The sequence below is a fragment of the Staurois parvus genome, unplaced genomic scaffold (genome assembly GCF_062004578.1).
Source record: "Staurois parvus isolate SC_StPar_1 unplaced genomic scaffold, SC_StPar_1.0 ptg002181l, whole genome shotgun sequence".
Taxonomy (NCBI): Eukaryota; Metazoa; Chordata; class Amphibia; order Anura; family Ranidae; genus Staurois; species Staurois parvus.
Genome location: NW_028319977.1, coordinates 908,200 through 925,595, shown reverse-complemented (window position 1 = coordinate 925,595; position 17,396 = coordinate 908,200). Strand labels below are relative to the sequence as shown.

At 50.0% G+C, this 17,396-nt stretch overlaps 14 non-coding genes across 14 annotated transcripts; 10 read left to right on the top strand and 4 right to left on the bottom strand.

Annotated features, from left to right (window-relative positions):
• The first annotated feature begins 300 nt into the window (after positions 1-300).
• TRNAK-CUU (transfer RNA lysine (anticodon CUU)) lies at positions 301-373 on the top strand. Its single transcript has one exon. It is a non-coding gene; the product is annotated as a tRNA-Lys (tRNA).
• A 273-nt stretch (positions 374-646) lies between these two features.
• Positions 647-718, top strand: TRNAG-UCC (transfer RNA glycine (anticodon UCC)). The gene has a single exon. It is a non-coding gene; the product is annotated as a tRNA-Gly (tRNA).
• A 2,902-nt stretch (positions 719-3,620) lies between these two features.
• TRNAK-CUU (transfer RNA lysine (anticodon CUU)) lies at positions 3,621-3,693 on the top strand. The gene has a single exon. It is a non-coding gene; the product is annotated as a tRNA-Lys (tRNA).
• Positions 3,694-3,966: 273 nt separating this feature from the next.
• On the top strand, positions 3,967-4,038 carry TRNAG-UCC (transfer RNA glycine (anticodon UCC)). Its single transcript has one exon. It is a non-coding gene; the product is annotated as a tRNA-Gly (tRNA).
• Positions 4,039-6,253: 2,215 nt separating this feature from the next.
• On the bottom strand, positions 6,254-6,327 carry TRNAN-GUU (transfer RNA asparagine (anticodon GUU)). Its single transcript has one exon. It is a non-coding gene; the product is annotated as a tRNA-Asn (tRNA).
• Positions 6,328-6,469: 142 nt separating this feature from the next.
• TRNAY-GUA (transfer RNA tyrosine (anticodon GUA)) lies at positions 6,470-6,555 on the bottom strand. Its single transcript is given in 2 exon segments — positions 6,470-6,505; positions 6,519-6,555. It is a non-coding gene; the product is annotated as a tRNA-Tyr (tRNA).
• A 717-nt stretch (positions 6,556-7,272) lies between these two features.
• Positions 7,273-7,344, top strand: TRNAG-UCC (transfer RNA glycine (anticodon UCC)). Its single transcript has one exon. It is a non-coding gene; the product is annotated as a tRNA-Gly (tRNA).
• A 2,902-nt stretch (positions 7,345-10,246) lies between these two features.
• Positions 10,247-10,319, top strand: TRNAK-CUU (transfer RNA lysine (anticodon CUU)). Its single transcript has one exon. It is a non-coding gene; the product is annotated as a tRNA-Lys (tRNA).
• A 273-nt stretch (positions 10,320-10,592) lies between these two features.
• Positions 10,593-10,664, top strand: TRNAG-UCC (transfer RNA glycine (anticodon UCC)). The gene has a single exon. It is a non-coding gene; the product is annotated as a tRNA-Gly (tRNA).
• A 2,215-nt stretch (positions 10,665-12,879) lies between these two features.
• TRNAN-GUU (transfer RNA asparagine (anticodon GUU)) lies at positions 12,880-12,953 on the bottom strand. Its single transcript has one exon. It is a non-coding gene; the product is annotated as a tRNA-Asn (tRNA).
• A 142-nt stretch (positions 12,954-13,095) lies between these two features.
• TRNAY-GUA (transfer RNA tyrosine (anticodon GUA)) lies at positions 13,096-13,181 on the bottom strand. The gene is given in 2 exon segments: positions 13,096-13,131; positions 13,145-13,181. It is a non-coding gene; the product is annotated as a tRNA-Tyr (tRNA).
• Positions 13,182-13,898: 717 nt separating this feature from the next.
• Positions 13,899-13,970, top strand: TRNAG-UCC (transfer RNA glycine (anticodon UCC)). Its single transcript has one exon. It is a non-coding gene; the product is annotated as a tRNA-Gly (tRNA).
• Positions 13,971-16,872: 2,902 nt separating this feature from the next.
• Positions 16,873-16,945, top strand: TRNAK-CUU (transfer RNA lysine (anticodon CUU)). The gene has a single exon. It is a non-coding gene; the product is annotated as a tRNA-Lys (tRNA).
• Positions 16,946-17,218: 273 nt separating this feature from the next.
• TRNAG-UCC (transfer RNA glycine (anticodon UCC)) lies at positions 17,219-17,290 on the top strand. Its single transcript has one exon. It is a non-coding gene; the product is annotated as a tRNA-Gly (tRNA).
• Positions 17,291-17,396: the final 106 nt, after the last annotated feature.

Genomic DNA, 17,396 nt, shown 5'->3' with positions numbered 1-17,396 from the left:
TGAGGTATTGCTTGATGCCGCCTCGGCCGGAAAGGGCAAATGAATGACTTGGCAGATGTTATGTGGGAGGCTACGGCTTGATGTTTTGCACAGAGAGAAAAGGGTTTGGAATCAGCCAGCGCATTTTGTTGTGATCCTCCAAAGTCACAGCAAAAATGGTGATGTAGCGCCCTGACAGCAAGTGAACAGAGTAGTACTTGGAAGCGCATTGAGTTTAGCCAAAGGAATTATGTCGAAAGCTATCAAAAAGTCTGCGGACTCAGGTGGCTGTGAGAGGCCTTGAAGTGCAAAAGTGCTGTAGCCCGGCTAGCTCAGTCGGTAGAGCATGAGACTCTTAATCTCAGGGTCGTGGGTTCGAGCCCCACGTTGGGCGTGGGACACATTCCGTGTCCCTTTTGCCCGAGTGAAAGGCCTTTGCAAAACTTGTATCTCCAGTTCCTTCATGCGCACTGCACAATCACACCTTTACCGTATCTACTGGCTTGGCTTCCTTTCTCTCCACGAATGGGGAAATATTTCTAGCTGATCTTCCTAGTGGTCACTTGGTACGGCAGCGAATGGACCTTGCGCTGGAGGGGGTCCGTGAGTCAATGTCATGTGTGGCCTTAATTGTATAGAGGTAGCAGGATGCCTGGCGCACAGCCTTGCGTTGGTGGTATAGTGGTGAGCATAGCTGCCTTCCAAGCAGTTGACCCGGGTTCGATTCCCGGCCAACGCAATCTCCTTCTTTGCGCCCTTGACAAAATACCACAGGGCCCCAGGTCCTTATCAAAAGCTCCTTAGATTTCTTGCCTTAGTGACGACTGTGGAAATATTCCTCGGCATCCCAACAGGCTCCGGCCTCCTGCTTTAACTCGCTCGCGGGGTACAGCAGTATCAAGCAACAAGGTTCAGGCATTTCAACCACTGATTCCCAAAGAATCAACTCTGTCACACACAGCGTTTCTAAGTATCTGCCTACCATTCTAACACCCTCAACTGGCAAGATAATGCACCATTTGGAAGAATGCTAAAGAATGTGTCAACAAGGAATGTAGACTGAAGTTGGAGCCGGAAGAAACAATCACGTCCCATGATGCCATCGGCCTTTTCACTTGTATACACTTGGCAGAGGCTGTTGAGATTGTGGGAAACATCTGAAAGGAGGTACGTCTCTTGACAGCCAAAAAGAACTAAAGCCTGACCAAGTGCATTCATTGCTGACCCTTGAGCCTTGAATTGTTCCATGGGGAAAAGACCAAGCCGTTTGTAAAGGCATGTGGATTCTACTTGGGTCAAGATTAGAGCATCAGCACCCCACAAGCTTTTAGTGAACCCATAAAGTCAGTGGACAAATACATCAAGTGTACACGGGAAGAGGCACTGAATAGCAAATGCCCCCTTTTGGACGGCGTCTTACAAGGCAAGGAAGGGGCTGACTTGGGCATGGAGGTCTCCAGGAAACCTACCCACACAGACCGCTATCTGCCTTTTGACTCACACCACCACCCACTGGAACACGAGCTGGGGGTTCTTAGGACTCTGCAATATCCGGCTGACATGGTAGCAACCAAAAGAGTCTAAAGACAAAAGAACACAGATGCAACGCCACCCTTGCGAGGGACGCTGGCGTGTTTGCCCCGGTTTCCCTTGACTTCGCCCCGCAGCCAGGCACAGTGTATTTCTTCAGCCAAATACACACGCGCGCAAACGCTCCTTGCCTTCAATGACCGGACTAGGGGATGTTTGTTTTTGGAGTTTTCTTGTCGAGCTGGGGATAGGGATGGGGAATTGTAGTAGGATACTCCAAAATGAGAACTTTTCACACTGAAGACATCTAGCTGATCTCTTAGTTAAGCAGTATTGACGTCCTGACTGGCTTGAGGCCCTCAGGTCCACCCACCTGGGGCCTCATGGCAGCCGGCGCCAGGCGAGGCAGCCTGCCTCCAGCCCAGCTGTTCAGTCCTCTCCCAGGAAAGACGCTGAGCCCATGTGCTCGCAGAACATAAATGCCACTCCCAGCATGCCACAGGACTGCCCTCCCTTGCAACTGGCCAGGGCGGTATCCGTATTCACGCTGTTCATTTGCCTAGCCCCTACCCATGTTCTGGAAAGCTCTCACAGCTTCCTGAAGGCGGGAATAACTCAGACAAACTCAAACAACATCAGAGAATCATGAGCAGACCTGACTAATCCATGGCAGCACTCTGTTAAGCAGAATACCACACTGAATTTACCCGACAGCCTCTCTGGTAAGCAGAGACCAACTATACAAATCCTAGCGCATGACTAGGAGAGTGCTACCGTGACATCTCAGGAGGGCTTTGAAAGCTTGTGGCTACCCAGACTGGGTCTTGGTTAAAACCTCCGCAAGGTCAGGGAAACAAACTGGGGAGAAGCAGAACACTAGGAGAAATCTAGTCATCCCGTATGTAACTGGAGCGTCGGAAAAACTCAGAAGGATCTTTAAGAAACATTGCATCCCTGTGTACTTCAAGCCCAGCATAGCCCCGGGGCACACGCTTAAACATTGACACTATCTGTATTCCACGTTTTTAACACCTCTATCCAGGCCATTTGACAACAATTGAGGCCTTTGGCCATGTCAATCTAGGCACTTTTAGCTATGCAGGCTTCCTGACACCAACAATGGGATCATGTAAGGTGAAAAAAGGTGCTTCCACAATTCTCACACATCCCCTGGTGTTCAGGTGTGAATAGAAATGCTGGGGTTTGTTCCTGAGACTCAGCGGAAGCGAAGAAGTGGCTTGACTAACCTATGAAAGATCTTGAACATTCCAGAAGAAGAGCAATTGATTGCGACATTATTCTAGTCCGTTTTCAAGGAATGTCTCGAGTGAATGGTTAATCGTCAGCCGTGTGAGACAAGCCAAAGGACGCTATTTGTCTTCTTAGGTTAGGGTGAGACTTGGCAGCGGGCCCTGCTAAGGTAAAGAGAAAGCACGAGCGTCCCTGGGTGGGCTTGAACCACCAACCTTTCGGTTAACAGCCAAACGCGCTAACCGATTGCGCCACAGAGACCACACGACAAGTGTGCTTGAGCTGGCCCAAAGGAGACATGAAAGATGAACTGAAGGTGCCTAAAAAGCTTCCCAATTGCACATTTGTAGTGATAAGAGATTGCCTTCTTTCTAAAAGGCAGAGACGCGGGGTAAAAAGCTCTTCCTTCGAGCCGGAATTGAACCAGCGACCTAAGGATTGCTGCTTTGTCTCTACAGTCCTCCGCTCTACCAGCTGAGCTATCCAAGGGAACTGGGAAGAGCACGTGACACCTTGCTTGCTAAGCCAGCGCCGTACACTTTGCATTTGACCTTCTCGGTTGAGGTATTGCTTGATGCCGCCTCGGCCGGAAAGGGCAAATGAATGACTTGGCAGATGTTATGTGGGAGGCTACGGCTTGATGTTTTGCACAGAGAGAAAAGGGTTTGGAATCAGCCAGCGCATTTTGTTGTGATCCTCCAAAGTCACAGCAAAAATGGTGATGTAGCGCCCTGACAGCAAGTGAACAGAGTAGTACTTGGAAGCGCATTGAGTTTAGCCAAAGGAATTATGTCGAAAGCTATCAAAAAGTCTGCGGACTCAGGTGGCTGTGAGAGGCCTTGAAGTGCAAAAGTGCTGTAGCCCGGCTAGCTCAGTCGGTAGAGCATGAGACTCTTAATCTCAGGGTCGTGGGTTCGAGCCCCACGTTGGGCGTGGGACACATTCCGTGTCCCTTTTGCCCGAGTGAAAGGCCTTTGCAAAACTTGTATCTCCAGTTCCTTCATGCGCACTGCACAATCACACCTTTACCGTATCTACTGGCTTGGCTTCCTTTCTCTCCACGAATGGGGAAATATTTCTAGCTGATCTTCCTAGTGGTCACTTGGTACGGCAGCGAATGGACCTTGCGCTGGAGGGGGTCCGTGAGTCAATGTCATGTGTGGCCTTAATTGTATAGAGGTAGCAGGATGCCTGGCGCACAGCCTTGCGTTGGTGGTATAGTGGTGAGCATAGCTGCCTTCCAAGCAGTTGACCCGGGTTCGATTCCCGGCCAACGCAATCTCCTTCTTTGCGCCCTTGACAAAATACCACAGGGCCCCAGGTCCTTATCAAAAGCTCCTTAGTGACGACTGTGGAAATATTCCTCGGCATCCCAACAGGCTCCGGCCTCCTGCTTTAACTCGCTCGCGGGGTACAGCAGTATCAAGCAACAAGGTTCAGGCATTTCAACCACTGATTCCCAAAGAATCAACTCTGTCACACACAGCGTTTCTAAGTATCTGCCTACCATTCTAACACCCTCAACTGGCAAGATAATGCACCATTTGGAAGAATGCTAAAGAATGTGTCAACAAGGAATGTAGACTGAAGTTGGAGCCGGAAGAAACAATCACGTCCCATGATGCCATCGGCCTTTTCACTTGCATACACGTAGCAGAGGCTGTTGAGATTGTGGGAAACATCTGAAAGGAGGTAAGTTTCTTGACAGCCAAAAAGAACTAAAGCCTGACCAAGTGCATTCATTGCTGACCCTTGAGCCTTGAATTGTTCCATGGGGAAAAGACCAAGCCGTTTGTAAAGGCATGTGGATTCTACTTGGGTCAAGATTAGAGCATCAGCACCCCACAAGCTTTTAGTGAACCCATAAAGTCAGTGGACAAATACATCAAGTGTACACGGGAAGAGGCACTGAATAGCAAATGCCCCCTTTTGGACGGCGTCTTACAAGGCAAGGAAGGGGCTGACTTGGGCATGGAGGTCTCCAGGAAACCTACCCACACAGACCGCTATCTGCCTTTTGACTCACACCACCACCCACTGGAACACGAGCTGGGGGTTCTTAGGACTCTGCAATATCCGGCTGACATGGTAGCAACCAAAAGAGTCTAAAGACAAAAGAACACAGATGCAACGCCACCCTTGCGAGGGACGCTGGCGTGTTTGCCCCGGTTTCCCTTGACTTCGCCCCGCAGCCAGGCACAGTGTATTTCTTCAGCCAAATACACACGCGCGCAAACGCTCCTTGCCTTCAATGACCGGACTAGGGGATGTTTGTTTTTGGAGTTTTCTTGTCGAGCTGGGGATAGGGATGGGGAATTGTAGTAGGATACTCCAAAATGAGAACTTTTCACACTGAAGACATCTAGCTGATCTCTTAGTTAAGCAGTATTGACGTCCTGACTGGCTTGAGGCCCTCAGGTCCACCCACCTGGGGCCTCATGGCAGCCGGCGCCAGGCGAGGCAGCCTGCCTCCAGCCCAGCTGTTCAGTCCTCTCCCAGGAAAGACGCTGAGCCCATGTGCTCGCAGAACATAAATGCCACTCCCAGCATGCCACAGGACTGCCCTCCCTTGCAACTGGCCAGGGCGGTATCCGTATTCACGCTGTTCATTTGCCTAGCCCCTACCCATGTTCTGGAAAGCTCTCACAGCTTCCTGAAGGCGGGAATAACTCAGACAAACTCAAACAACATCAGAGAATCATGAGCAGACCTGACTAATCCATGGCAGCACTCTGTTAAGCAGAATACCACACTGAATTTACCCGACAGCCTCTCTGGTAAGCAGAGACCAACTATACAAATCCTAGCGCATGACTAGGAGAGTGCTACCGTGACATCTCAGGAGGGCTTTGAAAGCTTGTGGCTACCCAGACTGGGTCTTGGTTAAAACCTCCGCAAGGTCAGGGAAACAAACTGGGGAGAAGCAGAACACTAGGAGAAATCTAGTCATCCCGTATGTAACTGGAGCGTCGGAAAAACTCAGAAGGATCTTTAAGAAACATTGCATCCCTGTGTACTTCAAGCCCAGCATAGCCCCGGGGCACACGCTTAAACATTGACACTATCTGTATTCCACGTTTTTAACACCTCTATCCAGGCCATTTGACAACAATTGAGGCCTTTGGCCATGTCAATCTAGGCACTTTTAGCTATGCAGGCTTCCTGACACCAACAATGGGATCATGTAAGGTGAAAAAAGGTGCTTCCACAATTCTCACACATCCCCTGGTGTTCAGGTGTGAATAGAAATGCTGGGGTTTGTTCCTGAGACTCAGCGGAAGCGAAGAAGTGGCTTGACTAACCTATGAAAGATCTTGAACATTCCAGAAGAAGAGCAATTGATTGCGACATTATTCTAGTCCGTTTTCAAGGAATGTCTCGAGTGAATGGTTAATCGTCAGCCGTGTGAGACAAGCCAAAGGACGCTATTTGTCTTCTTAGGTTAGGGTGAGACTTGGCAGCGGGCCCTGCTAAGGTAAAGAGAAAGCACAAGTGTCCCTGGGTGGGCTTGAACCACCAACCTTTCGGTTAACAGCCAAACGCGCTAACCGATTGCGCCACAGAGACCACACGACAAGCGTGCTTGAGCTGGCCCAAAGGAGACATGAAAGATGAACTGAAGGTGCCTAAAAAGCTTCCCAATTGCACATTTGTAGTGATAAGAGATTGCCTTCTTTCTAAAAGGCAGAGACGCGGGGTAAAAAGCTCTTCCTTCGAGCCGGAATTGAACCAGCGACCTAAGGATTGCTGCTTTGTCTCTACAGTCCTCCGCTCTACCAGCTGAGCTATCGAAGGGAACTGGGAAGAGCATGTGACACCTTGCATGCTAAGCCAGCGCCGTACACTTTGCATTTGACCTTCTCGGTTGAGGTATTGCTTGATGCCGCCTCGGCCGGAAAGGGCAAATGAATGACTTGGCAGATGTTATGTGGGAGGCTACGGCTTGATGTTTTGCACAGAGAGAAAAGGGTTTGGAATCAGCCAGCGCATTTTGTTGTGATCCTCCAAAGTCACAGCAAAAATGGTGATGTAGCGCCATGACAGCAAGTGAACAGAGTAGTACTTGGAAGCGCATTGAGTTTAGCCAAAGGAATTATGTCGAAAGCTATCAAAAAGTCTGCGGACTCAGGTGGCTGTGAGAGGCCTTGAAGAGCAAAAGTGCTGTAGCCCGGCTAGCTCAGTCGGTAGAGCATGAGACTCTTAATCTCAGGGTCGTGGGTTCGAGCCCCACGCTGAGCGTGGGACACATTCCGTGTCCCTTTTGCCCGAGTGAAAGGCCTTTGCAAAACTTGTATCTCCAGTTCCTTCATGCGCACTGCACAATCACACCTTTACCGTATCTACTGGCTTGGCTTCCTTTCTCTCCACGAATGGGGAAATATTTCTAGCTGATCTTCCTAGTGGTCACTTGGTACGGCAGCGAATGGACCTTGCGCTGGAGGGGGTCCGTGAGTCAATGTCATGTGTGGCCTTAATTGTATAGAGGTAGCAGGATGCCTGGCGCACAGCCTTGCGTTGGTGGTATAGTGGTGAGCATAGCTGCCTTCCAAGCAGTTGACCCGGGTTCGATTCCCGGCCAACGCAATCTCCTTCTTTGCGCCCTTGACAAAATACCACAGGGCCCCAGGTCCTTATCAAAAGCTCCTTAGATTTCTTGCCTTAGTGACGACTGTGGAAATATTCCTCGGCATCCCAACAGGCTCCGGCCTCCTGCTTTAACTCGCTCGCGGGGTACAGCAGTATCAAGCAACAAGGTTCAGGCATTTCAACCACTGATTCCCAAAGAATCAACTCTGTCACACACAGCGTTTCTAAGTATCTGCCTACCATTCTAACACCCTCAACTGGCAAGATAATGCACCATTTGGAAGAATGCTAAAGAATGTGTCAACAAGGAATGTAGACTGAAGTTGGAGCCGGAAGAAACAATCACGTCCCATGATGCCATCGGCCTTTTCACTTGTATACACTTGGCAGAGGCTGTTGAGATTGTGGGAAACATCTGAAAGGAGGTACGTCTCTTGACAGCCAAAAAGAACTAAAGCCTGACCAAGTGCATTCATTGCTGACCCTTGAGCCTTGAATTGTTCCATGGGGAAAAGACCAAGCCGTTTGTAAAGGCATGTGGATTCTACTTGGGTCAAGATTAGAGCATCAGCACCCCACAAGCTTTTAGTGAACCCATAAAGTCAGTGGACAAATACATCAAGTGTACACGGGAAGAGGCACTGAATAGCAAATGCCCCCTTTTGGACGGCGTCTTACAAGGCAAGGAAGGGGCTGACTTGGGCATGGAGGTCTCCAGGAAACCTACCCACACAGACCGCTATCTGCCTTTTGACTCACACCACCACCCACTGGAACACGAGCTGGGGGTTCTTAGGACTCTGCAATATCCGGCTGACATGGTAGCAACCAAAAGAGTCTAAAGACAAAAGAACACAGATGCAACGCCACCCTTGCGAGGGACGTTGGCGTGTTTGCCCCGGTTTCCCTTGACTTCGCCCCGCAGCCAGGCACAGTGTATTTCTTCAGCCAAATACACACGCGCGCAAACGCTCCTTGCCTTCAATGACCGGACTAGGGGATGTTTGTTTTTGGAGTTTTCTTGTCGAGCTGGGGATAGGGATGGGGAATTGTAGTAGGATACTCCAAAATGAGAACTTTTCACACTGAAGACATCTAGCTGATCTCTTAGTTAAGCAGTATTGACGTCCTGACTGGCTTGAGGCCCTCAGGTCCACCCACCTGGGGCCTCATGGCAGCCGGCGCCAGGCGAGGCAGCCTGCCTCCAGCCCAGCTGTTCAGTCCTCTCCCAGGAAAGACGCTGAGCCCATGTGCTCGCAGAACATAAATGCCACTCCCAGCATGCCACAGGACTGCCCTCCCTTGCAACTGGCCAGGGCGGTATCCGTATTCACGCTGTTCATTTGCCTAGCCCCTACCCATGTTCTGGAAAGCTCTCACAGCTTCCTGAAGGCGGGAATAACTCAGACAAACTCAAACAACATCAGAGAATCATGAGCAGACCTGACTAATCCATGGCAGCACTCTGTTAAGCAGAATACCACACTGAATTTACCCGACAGCCTCTCTGGTAAGCAGAGACCAACTATACAAATCCTAGCGCATGACTAGGAGAGTGCTACCGTGACATCTCAGGAGGGCTTTGAAAGCTTGTGGCTACCCAGACTGGGTCTTGGTTAAAACCTCCGCAAGGTCAGGGAAACAAACTGGGGAGAAGCAGAACACTAGGAGAAATCTAGTCATCCCGTATGTAACTGGAGCGTCGGAAAAACTCAGAAGGATCTTTAAGAAACATTGCATCCCTGTGTACTTCAAGCCCAGCATAGCCCCGGGGCACACGCTTAAACATTGACACTATCTGTATTCCACGTTTTTAACACCTCTATCCAGGCCATTTGACAACAATTGAGGCCTTTGGCCATGTCAATCTAGGCACTTTTAGCTATGCAGGCTTCCTGACACCAACAATGGGATCATGTAAGGTGAAAAAAGGTGCTTCCACAATTCTCACACATCCCCTGGTGTTCAGGTGTGAATAGAAATGCTGGGGTTTGTTCCTGAGACTCAGCGGAAGCGAAGAAGTGGCTTGACTAACCTATGAAAGATCTTGAACATTCCAGAAGAAGAGCAATTGATTGCGACATTATTCTAGTCCGTTTTCAAGGAATGTCTCGAGTGAATGGTTAATCGTCAGCCGTGTGAGACAAGCCAAAGGACGCTATTTGTCTTCTTAGGTTAGGGTGAGACTTGGCAGCGGGCCCTGCTAAGGTAAAGAGAAAGCACGAGCGTCCCTGGGTGGGCTTGAACCACCAACCTTTCGGTTAACAGCCAAACGCGCTAACCGATTGCGCCACAGAGACCACACGACAAGTGTGCTTGAGCTGGCCCAAAGGAGACATGAAAGATGAACTGAAGGTGCCTAAAAAGCTTCCCAATTGCACATTTGTAGTGATAAGAGATTGCCTTCTTTCTAAAAGGCAGAGACGCGGGGTAAAAAGCTCTTCCTTCGAGCCGGAATTGAACCAGCGACCTAAGGATTGCTGCTTTGTCTCTACAGTCCTCCGCTCTACCAGCTGAGCTATCCAAGGGAACTGGGAAGAGCACGTGACACCTTGCTTGCTAAGCCAGCGCCGTACACTTTGCATTTGACCTTCTCGGTTGAGGTATTGCTTGATGCCGCCTCGGCCGGAAAGGGCAAATGAATGACTTGGCAGATGTTATGTGGGAGGCTACGGCTTGATGTTTTGCACAGAGAGAAAAGGGTTTGGAATCAGCCAGCGCATTTTGTTGTGATCCTCCAAAGTCACAGCAAAAATGGTGATGTAGCGCCCTGACAGCAAGTGAACAGAGTAGTACTTGGAAGCGCATTGAGTTTAGCCAAAGGAATTATGTCGAAAGCTATCAAAAAGTCTGCGGACTCAGGTGGCTGTGAGAGGCCTTGAAGTGCAAAAGTGCTGTAGCCCGGCTAGCTCAGTCGGTAGAGCATGAGACTCTTAATCTCAGGGTCGTGGGTTCGAGCCCCACGTTGGGCGTGGGACACATTCCGTGTCCCTTTTGCCCGAGTGAAAGGCCTTTGCAAAACTTGTATCTCCAGTTCCTTCATGCGCACTGCACAATCACACCTTTACCGTATCTACTGGCTTGGCTTCCTTTCTCTCCACGAATGGGGAAATATTTCTAGCTGATCTTCCTAGTGGTCACTTGGTACGGCAGCGAATGGACCTTGCGCTGGAGGGGGTCCGTGAGTCAATGTCATGTGTGGCCTTAATTGTATAGAGGTAGCAGGATGCCTGGCGCACAGCCTTGCGTTGGTGGTATAGTGGTGAGCATAGCTGCCTTCCAAGCAGTTGACCCGGGTTCGATTCCCGGCCAACGCAATCTCCTTCTTTGCGCCCTTGACAAAATACCACAGGGCCCCAGGTCCTTATCAAAAGCTCCTTAGTGACGACTGTGGAAATATTCCTCGGCATCCCAACAGGCTCCGGCCTCCTGCTTTAACTCGCTCGCGGGGTACAGCAGTATCAAGCAACAAGGTTCAGGCATTTCAACCACTGATTCCCAAAGAATCAACTCTGTCACACACAGCGTTTCTAAGTATCTGCCTACCATTCTAACACCCTCAACTGGCAAGATAATGCACCATTTGGAAGAATGCTAAAGAATGTGTCAACAAGGAATGTAGACTGAAGTTGGAGCCGGAAGAAACAATCACGTCCCATGATGCCATCGGCCTTTTCACTTGCATACACGTGGCAGAGGCTGTTGAGATTGTGGGAAACATCTGAAAGGAGGTAAGTTTCTTGACAGCCAAAAAGAACTAAAGCCTGACCAAGTGCATTCATTGCTGACCCTTGAGCCTTGAATTGTTCCATGGGGAAAAGACCAAGCCGTTTGTAAAGGCATGTGGATTCTACTTGGGTCAAGATTAGAGCATCAGCACCCCACAAGCTTTTAGTGAACCCATAAAGTCAGTGGACAAATACATCAAGTGTACACGGGAAGAGGCACTGAATAGCAAATGCCCCCTTTTGGACGGCGTCTTACAAGGCAAGGAAGGGGCTGACTTGGGCATGGAGGTCTCCAGGAAACCTACCCACACAGACCGCTATCTGCCTTTTGACTCACACCACCACCCACTGGAACACGAGCTGGGGGTTCTTAGGACTCTGCAATATCCGGCTGACATGGTAGCAACCAAAAGAGTCTAAAGACAAAAGAACACAGATGCAACGCCACCCTTGCGAGGGACGCTGGCGTGTTTGCCCCGGTTTCCCTTGACTTCGCCCCGCAGCCAGGCACAGTGTATTTCTTCAGCCAAATACACACGCGCGCAAACGCTCCTTGCCTTCAATGACCGGACTAGGGCATGTTTGTTTTTGGAGTTTTCTTGTCGAGCTGGGGATAGGGATGGGGAATTGTAGTAGGATACTCCAAAATGAGAACTTTTCACACTGAAGACATCTAGCTGATCTCTTAGTTAAGCAGTATTGACGTCCTGACTGGCTTGAGGCCCTCAGGTCCACCCACCTGGGGCCTCATGGCAGCCGGCGCCAGGCGAGGCAGCCTGCCTCCAGCCCAGCTGTTCAGTCCTCTCCCAGGAAAGACGCTGAGCCCATGTGCTCGCAGAACATAAATGCCACTCCCAGCATGCCACAGGACTGCCCTCCCTTGCAACTGGCCAGGGCGGTATCCGTATTCACGCTGTTCATTTGCCTAGCCCCTACCCATGTTCTGGAAAGCTCTCACAGCTTCCTGAAGGCGGGAATAACTCAGACAAACTCAAACAACATCAGAGAATCATGAGCAGACCTGACTAATCCATGGCAGCACTCTGTTAAGCAGAATACCACACTGAATTTACCCGACAGCCTCTCTGGTAAGCAGAGACCAACTATACAAATCCTAGCGCATGACTAGGAGAGTGCTACCGTGACATCTCAGGAGGGCTTTGAAAGCTTGTGGCTACCCAGACTGGGTCTTGGTTAAAACCTCCGCAAGGTCAGGGAAACAAACTGGGGAGAAGCAGAACACTAGGAGAAATCTAGTCATCCCGTATGTAACTGGAGCGTCGGAAAAACTCAGAAGGATCTTTAAGAAACATTGCATCCCTGTGTACTTCAAGCCCAGCATAGCCCCGGGGCACACGCTTAAACATTGACACTATCTGTATTCCACGTTTTTAACACCTCTATCCAGGCCATTTGACAACAATTGAGGCCTTTGGCCATGTCAATCTAGGCACTTTTAGCTATGCAGGCTTCCTGACACCAACAATGGGATCATGTAAGGTGAAAAAAGGTGCTTCCACAATTCTCACACATCCCCTGGTGTTCAGGTGTGAATAGAAATGCTGGGGTTTGTTCCTGAGACTCAGCGGAAGCGAAGAAGTGGCTTGACTAACCTATGAAAGATCTTGAACATTCCAGAAGAAGAGCAATTGATTGCGACATTATTCTAGTCCGTTTTCAAGGAATGTCTTGAGTGAATGGTTAATCGTCAGCCGTGTGAGACAAGCCAAAGGACGCTATTTGTCTTCTTAGGTTAGGGTGAGACTTGGCAGCGGGCCCTGCTAAGGTAAAGAGAAAGCACAAGTGTCCCTGGGTGGGCTTGAACCACCAACCTTTCGGTTAACAGCCAAACGCGCTAACCGATTGCGCCACAGAGACCACACGACAAGCGTGCTTGAGCTGGCCCAAAGGAGACATGAAAGATGAACTGAAGGTGCCTAAAAAGCTTCCCAATTGCACATTTGTAGTGATAAGAGATTGCCTTCTTTCTAAAAGGCAGAGACGCGGGGTAAAAAGCTCTTCCTTCGAGCCGGAATTGAACCAGCGACCTAAGGATTGCTGCTTTGTCTCTACAGTCCTCCGCTCTACCAGCTGAGCTATCGAAGGGAACTGGGAAGAGCACGTGACACCTTGCATGCTAAGCCAGCGCCGTACACTTTGCATTTGACCTTCTCGGTTGAGGTATTGCTTGATGCCGCCTCGGCCGGAAAGGGCAAATGAATGACTTGGCAGATGTTATGTGGGAGGCTACGGCTTGATGTTTTGCACAGAGAGAAAAGGGTTTGGAATCAGCCAGCGCATTTTGTTGTGATCCTCCAAAGTCACAGCAAAAATGGTGATGTAGCGCCCTGACAGCAAGTGAACAGAGTAGTACTTGGAAGCGCATTGAGTTTAGCCAAAGGAATTATGTCGAAAGCTATCAAAAAGTCTGCGGACTCAGGTGGCTGTGAGAGGCCTTGAAGAGCAAAAGTGCTGTAGCCCGGCTAGCTCAGTCGGTAGAGCATGAGACTCTTAATCTCAGGGTCGTGGGTTCGAGCCCCACGCTGAGCGTGGGACACATTCCGTGTCCCTTTTGCCCGAGTGAAAGGCCTTTGCAAAACTTGTATCTCCAGTTCCTTCATGCGCACTGCACAATCACACCTTTACCGTATCTACTGGCTTGGCTTCCTTTCTCTCCACGAATGGGGAAATATTTCTAGCTGATCTTCCTAGTGGTCACTTGGTACGGCAGCGAATGGACCTTGCGCTGGAGGGGGTCCGTGAGTCAATGTCATGTGTGGCCTTAATTGTATAGAGGTAGCAGGATGCCTGGCGCACAGCCTTGCGTTGGTGGTATAGTGGTGAGCATAGCTGCCTTCCAAGCAGTTGACCCGGGTTCGATTCCCGGCCAACGCAATCTCCTTCTTTGCGCCCTTGACAAAATACCACAGGGCCCCAGGTCCTTATCAAAAGCTCCTTAGATTTCTTGCCTTAGTGACGACTGTGGAAATATTCCTCGGCATCCCAACAGGCTCCGGCCTCCTGCTTTAACTCGCTCGCGGGGTACAGCAGTATCAAGCAACAAGGTTCAGGCATTTCAACCACTGATTCCCAAAGAATCAACTCTGTCACACACAGCGTTTCTAAGTATCTGCCTACCATTCTAACACCCTCAACTGGCAAGATAATGCACCATTTGGAAGAATGCTAAAGAATGTGTCAACAAGGAATGTAGACTGAAGTTGGAGCCGGAAGAAACAATCACGTCCCATGATGCCATCGGCCTTTTCACTTGTATACACTTGGCAGAGGCTGTTGAGATTGTGGGAAACATCTGAAAGGAGGTACGTCTCTTGACAGCCAAAAAGAACTAAAGCCTGACCAAGTGCATTCATTGCTGACCCTTGAGCCTTGAATTGTTCCATGGGGAAAAGACCAAGCCGTTTGTAAAGGCATGTGGATTCTACTTGGGTCAAGATTAGAGCATCAGCACCCCACAAGCTTTTAGTGAACCCATAAAGTCAGTGGACAAATACATCAAGTGTACACGGGAAGAGGCACTGAATAGCAAATGCCCCCTTTTGGACGGCGTCTTACAAGGCAAGGAAGGGGCTGACTTGGGCATGGAGGTCTCCAGGAAACCTACCCACACAGACCGCTATCTGCCTTTTGACTCACACCACCACCCACTGGAACACGAGCTGGGGGTTCTTAGGACTCTGCAATATCCGGCTGACATGGTAGCAACCAAAAGAGTCTAAAGACAAAAGAACACAGATGCAACGCCACCCTTGCGAGGGACGCTGGCGTGTTTGCCCCGGTTTCCCTTGACTTCGCCCCGCAGCCAGGCACAGTGTATTTCTTCAGCCAAATACACACGCGCGCAAACGCTCCTTGCCTTCAATGACCGGACTAGGGGATGTTTGTTTTTGGAGTTTTCTTGTCGAGCTGGGGATAGGGATGGGGAATTGTAGTAGGATACTCCAAAATGAGAACTTTTCACACTGAAGACATCTAGCTGATCTCTTAGTTAAGCAGTATTGACGTCCTGACTGGCTTGAGGCCCTCAGGTCCACCCACCTGGGGCCTCATGGCAGCCGGCGCCAGGCGAGGCAGCCTGCCTCCAGCCCAGCTGTTCAGTCCTCTCCCAGGAAAGACGCTGAGCCCATGTGCTCGCAGAACATAAATGCCACTCCCAGCATGCCACAGGACTGCCCTCCCTTGCAACTGGCCAGGGCGGTATCCGTATTCACGCTGTTCATTTGCCTAGCCCCTACCCATGTTCTGGAAAGCTCTCACAGCTTCCTGAAGGCGGGAATAACTCAGACAAACTCAAACAACATCAGAGAATCATGAGCAGACCTGACTAATCCATGGCAGCACTCTGTTAAGCAGAATACCACACTGAATTTACCCGACAGCCTCTCTGGTAAGCAGAGACCAACTATACAAATCCTAGCGCATGACTAGGAGAGTGCTACCGTGACATCTCAGGAGGGCTTTGAAAGCTTGTGGCTACCCAGACTGGGTCTTGGTTAAAACCTCCGCAAGGTCAGGGAAACAAACTGGGGAGAAGCAGAACACTAGGAGAAATCTAGTCATCCCGTATGTAACTGGAGCGTCGGAAAAACTCAGAAGGATCTTTAAGAAACATTGCATCCCTGTGTACTTCAAGCCCAGCATAGCCCCGGGGCACACGCTTAAACATTGACACTATCTGTATTCCACGTTTTTAACACCTCTATCCAGGCCATTTGACAACAATTGAGGCCTTTGGCCATGTCAATCTAGGCACTTTTAGCTATGCAGGCTTCCTGACACCAACAATGGGATCATGTAAGGTGAAAAAAGGTGCTTCCACAATTCTCACACATCCCCTGGTGTTCAGGTGTGAATAGAAATGCTGGGGTTTGTTCCTGAGACTCAGCGGAAGCGAAGAAGTGGCTTGACTAACCTATGAAAGATCTTGAACATTCCAGAAGAAGAGCAATTGATTGCGACATTATTCTAGTCCGTTTTCAAGGAATGTCTCGAGTGAATGGTTAATCGTCAGCCGTGTGAGACAAGCCAAAGGACGCTATTTGTCTTCTTAGGTTAGGGTGAGACTTGGCAGCGGGCCCTGCTAAGGTAAAGAGAAAGCACGAGCGTCCCTGGGTGGGCTTGAACCACCAACCTTTCGGTTAACAGCCAAACGCGCTAACCGATTGCGCCACAGAGACCACACGACAAGTGTGCTTGAGCTGGCCCAAAGGAGACATGAAAGATGAACTGAAGGTGCCTAAAAAGCTTCCCAATTGCACATTTGTAGTGATAAGAGATTGCCTTCTTTCTAAAAGGCAGAGACGCGGGGTAAAAAGCTCTTCCTTCGAGCCGGAATTGAACCAGCGACCTAAGGATTGCTGCTTTGTCTCTACAGTCCTCCGCTCTACCAGCTGAGCTATCCAAGGGAACTGGGAAGAGCACGTGACACCTTGCTTGCTAAGCCAGCGCCGTACACTTTGCATTTGACCTTCTCGGTTGAGGTATTGCTTGATGCCGCCTCGGCCGGAAAGGGCAAATGAATGACTTGGCAGATGTTATGTGGGAGGCTACGGCTTGATGTTTTGCACAGAGAGAAAAGGGTTTGGAATCAGCCAGCGCATTTTGTTGTGATCCTCCAAAGTCACAGCAAAAATGGTGATGTAGCGCCCTGACAGCAAGTGAACAGAGTAGTACTTGGAAGCGCATTGAGTTTAGCCAAAGGAATTATGTCGAAAGCTATCAAAAAGTCTGCGGACTCAGGTGGCTGTGAGAGGCCTTGAAGTGCAAAAGTGCTGTAGCCCGGCTAGCTCAGTCGGTAGAGCATGAGACTCTTAATCTCAGGGTCGTGGGTTCGAGCCCCACGTTGGGCGTGGGACACATTCCGTGTCCCTTTTGCCCGAGTGAAAGGCCTTTGCAAAACTTGTATCTCCAGTTCCTTCATGCGCACTGCACAATCACACCTTTACCGTATCTACTGGCTTGGCTTCCTTTCTCTCCACGAATGGGGAAATATTTCTAGCTGATCTTCCTAGTGGTCACTTGGTACGGCAGCGAATGGACCTTGCGCTGGAGGGGGTCCGTGAGTCAATGTCATGTGTGGCCTTAATTGTATAGAGGTAGCAGGATGCCTGGCGCACAGCCTTGCGTTGGTGGTATAGTGGTGAGCATAGCTGCCTTCCAAGCAGTTGACCCGGGTTCGATTCCCGGCCAACGCAATCTCCTTCTTTGCGCCCTTGACAAAATACCACAGGGCCCCAGGTCCTTATCAAAAGCTCCTTAGTGACGACTGTGGAAATATTCCTCGGCATCCCAACAGGCTCC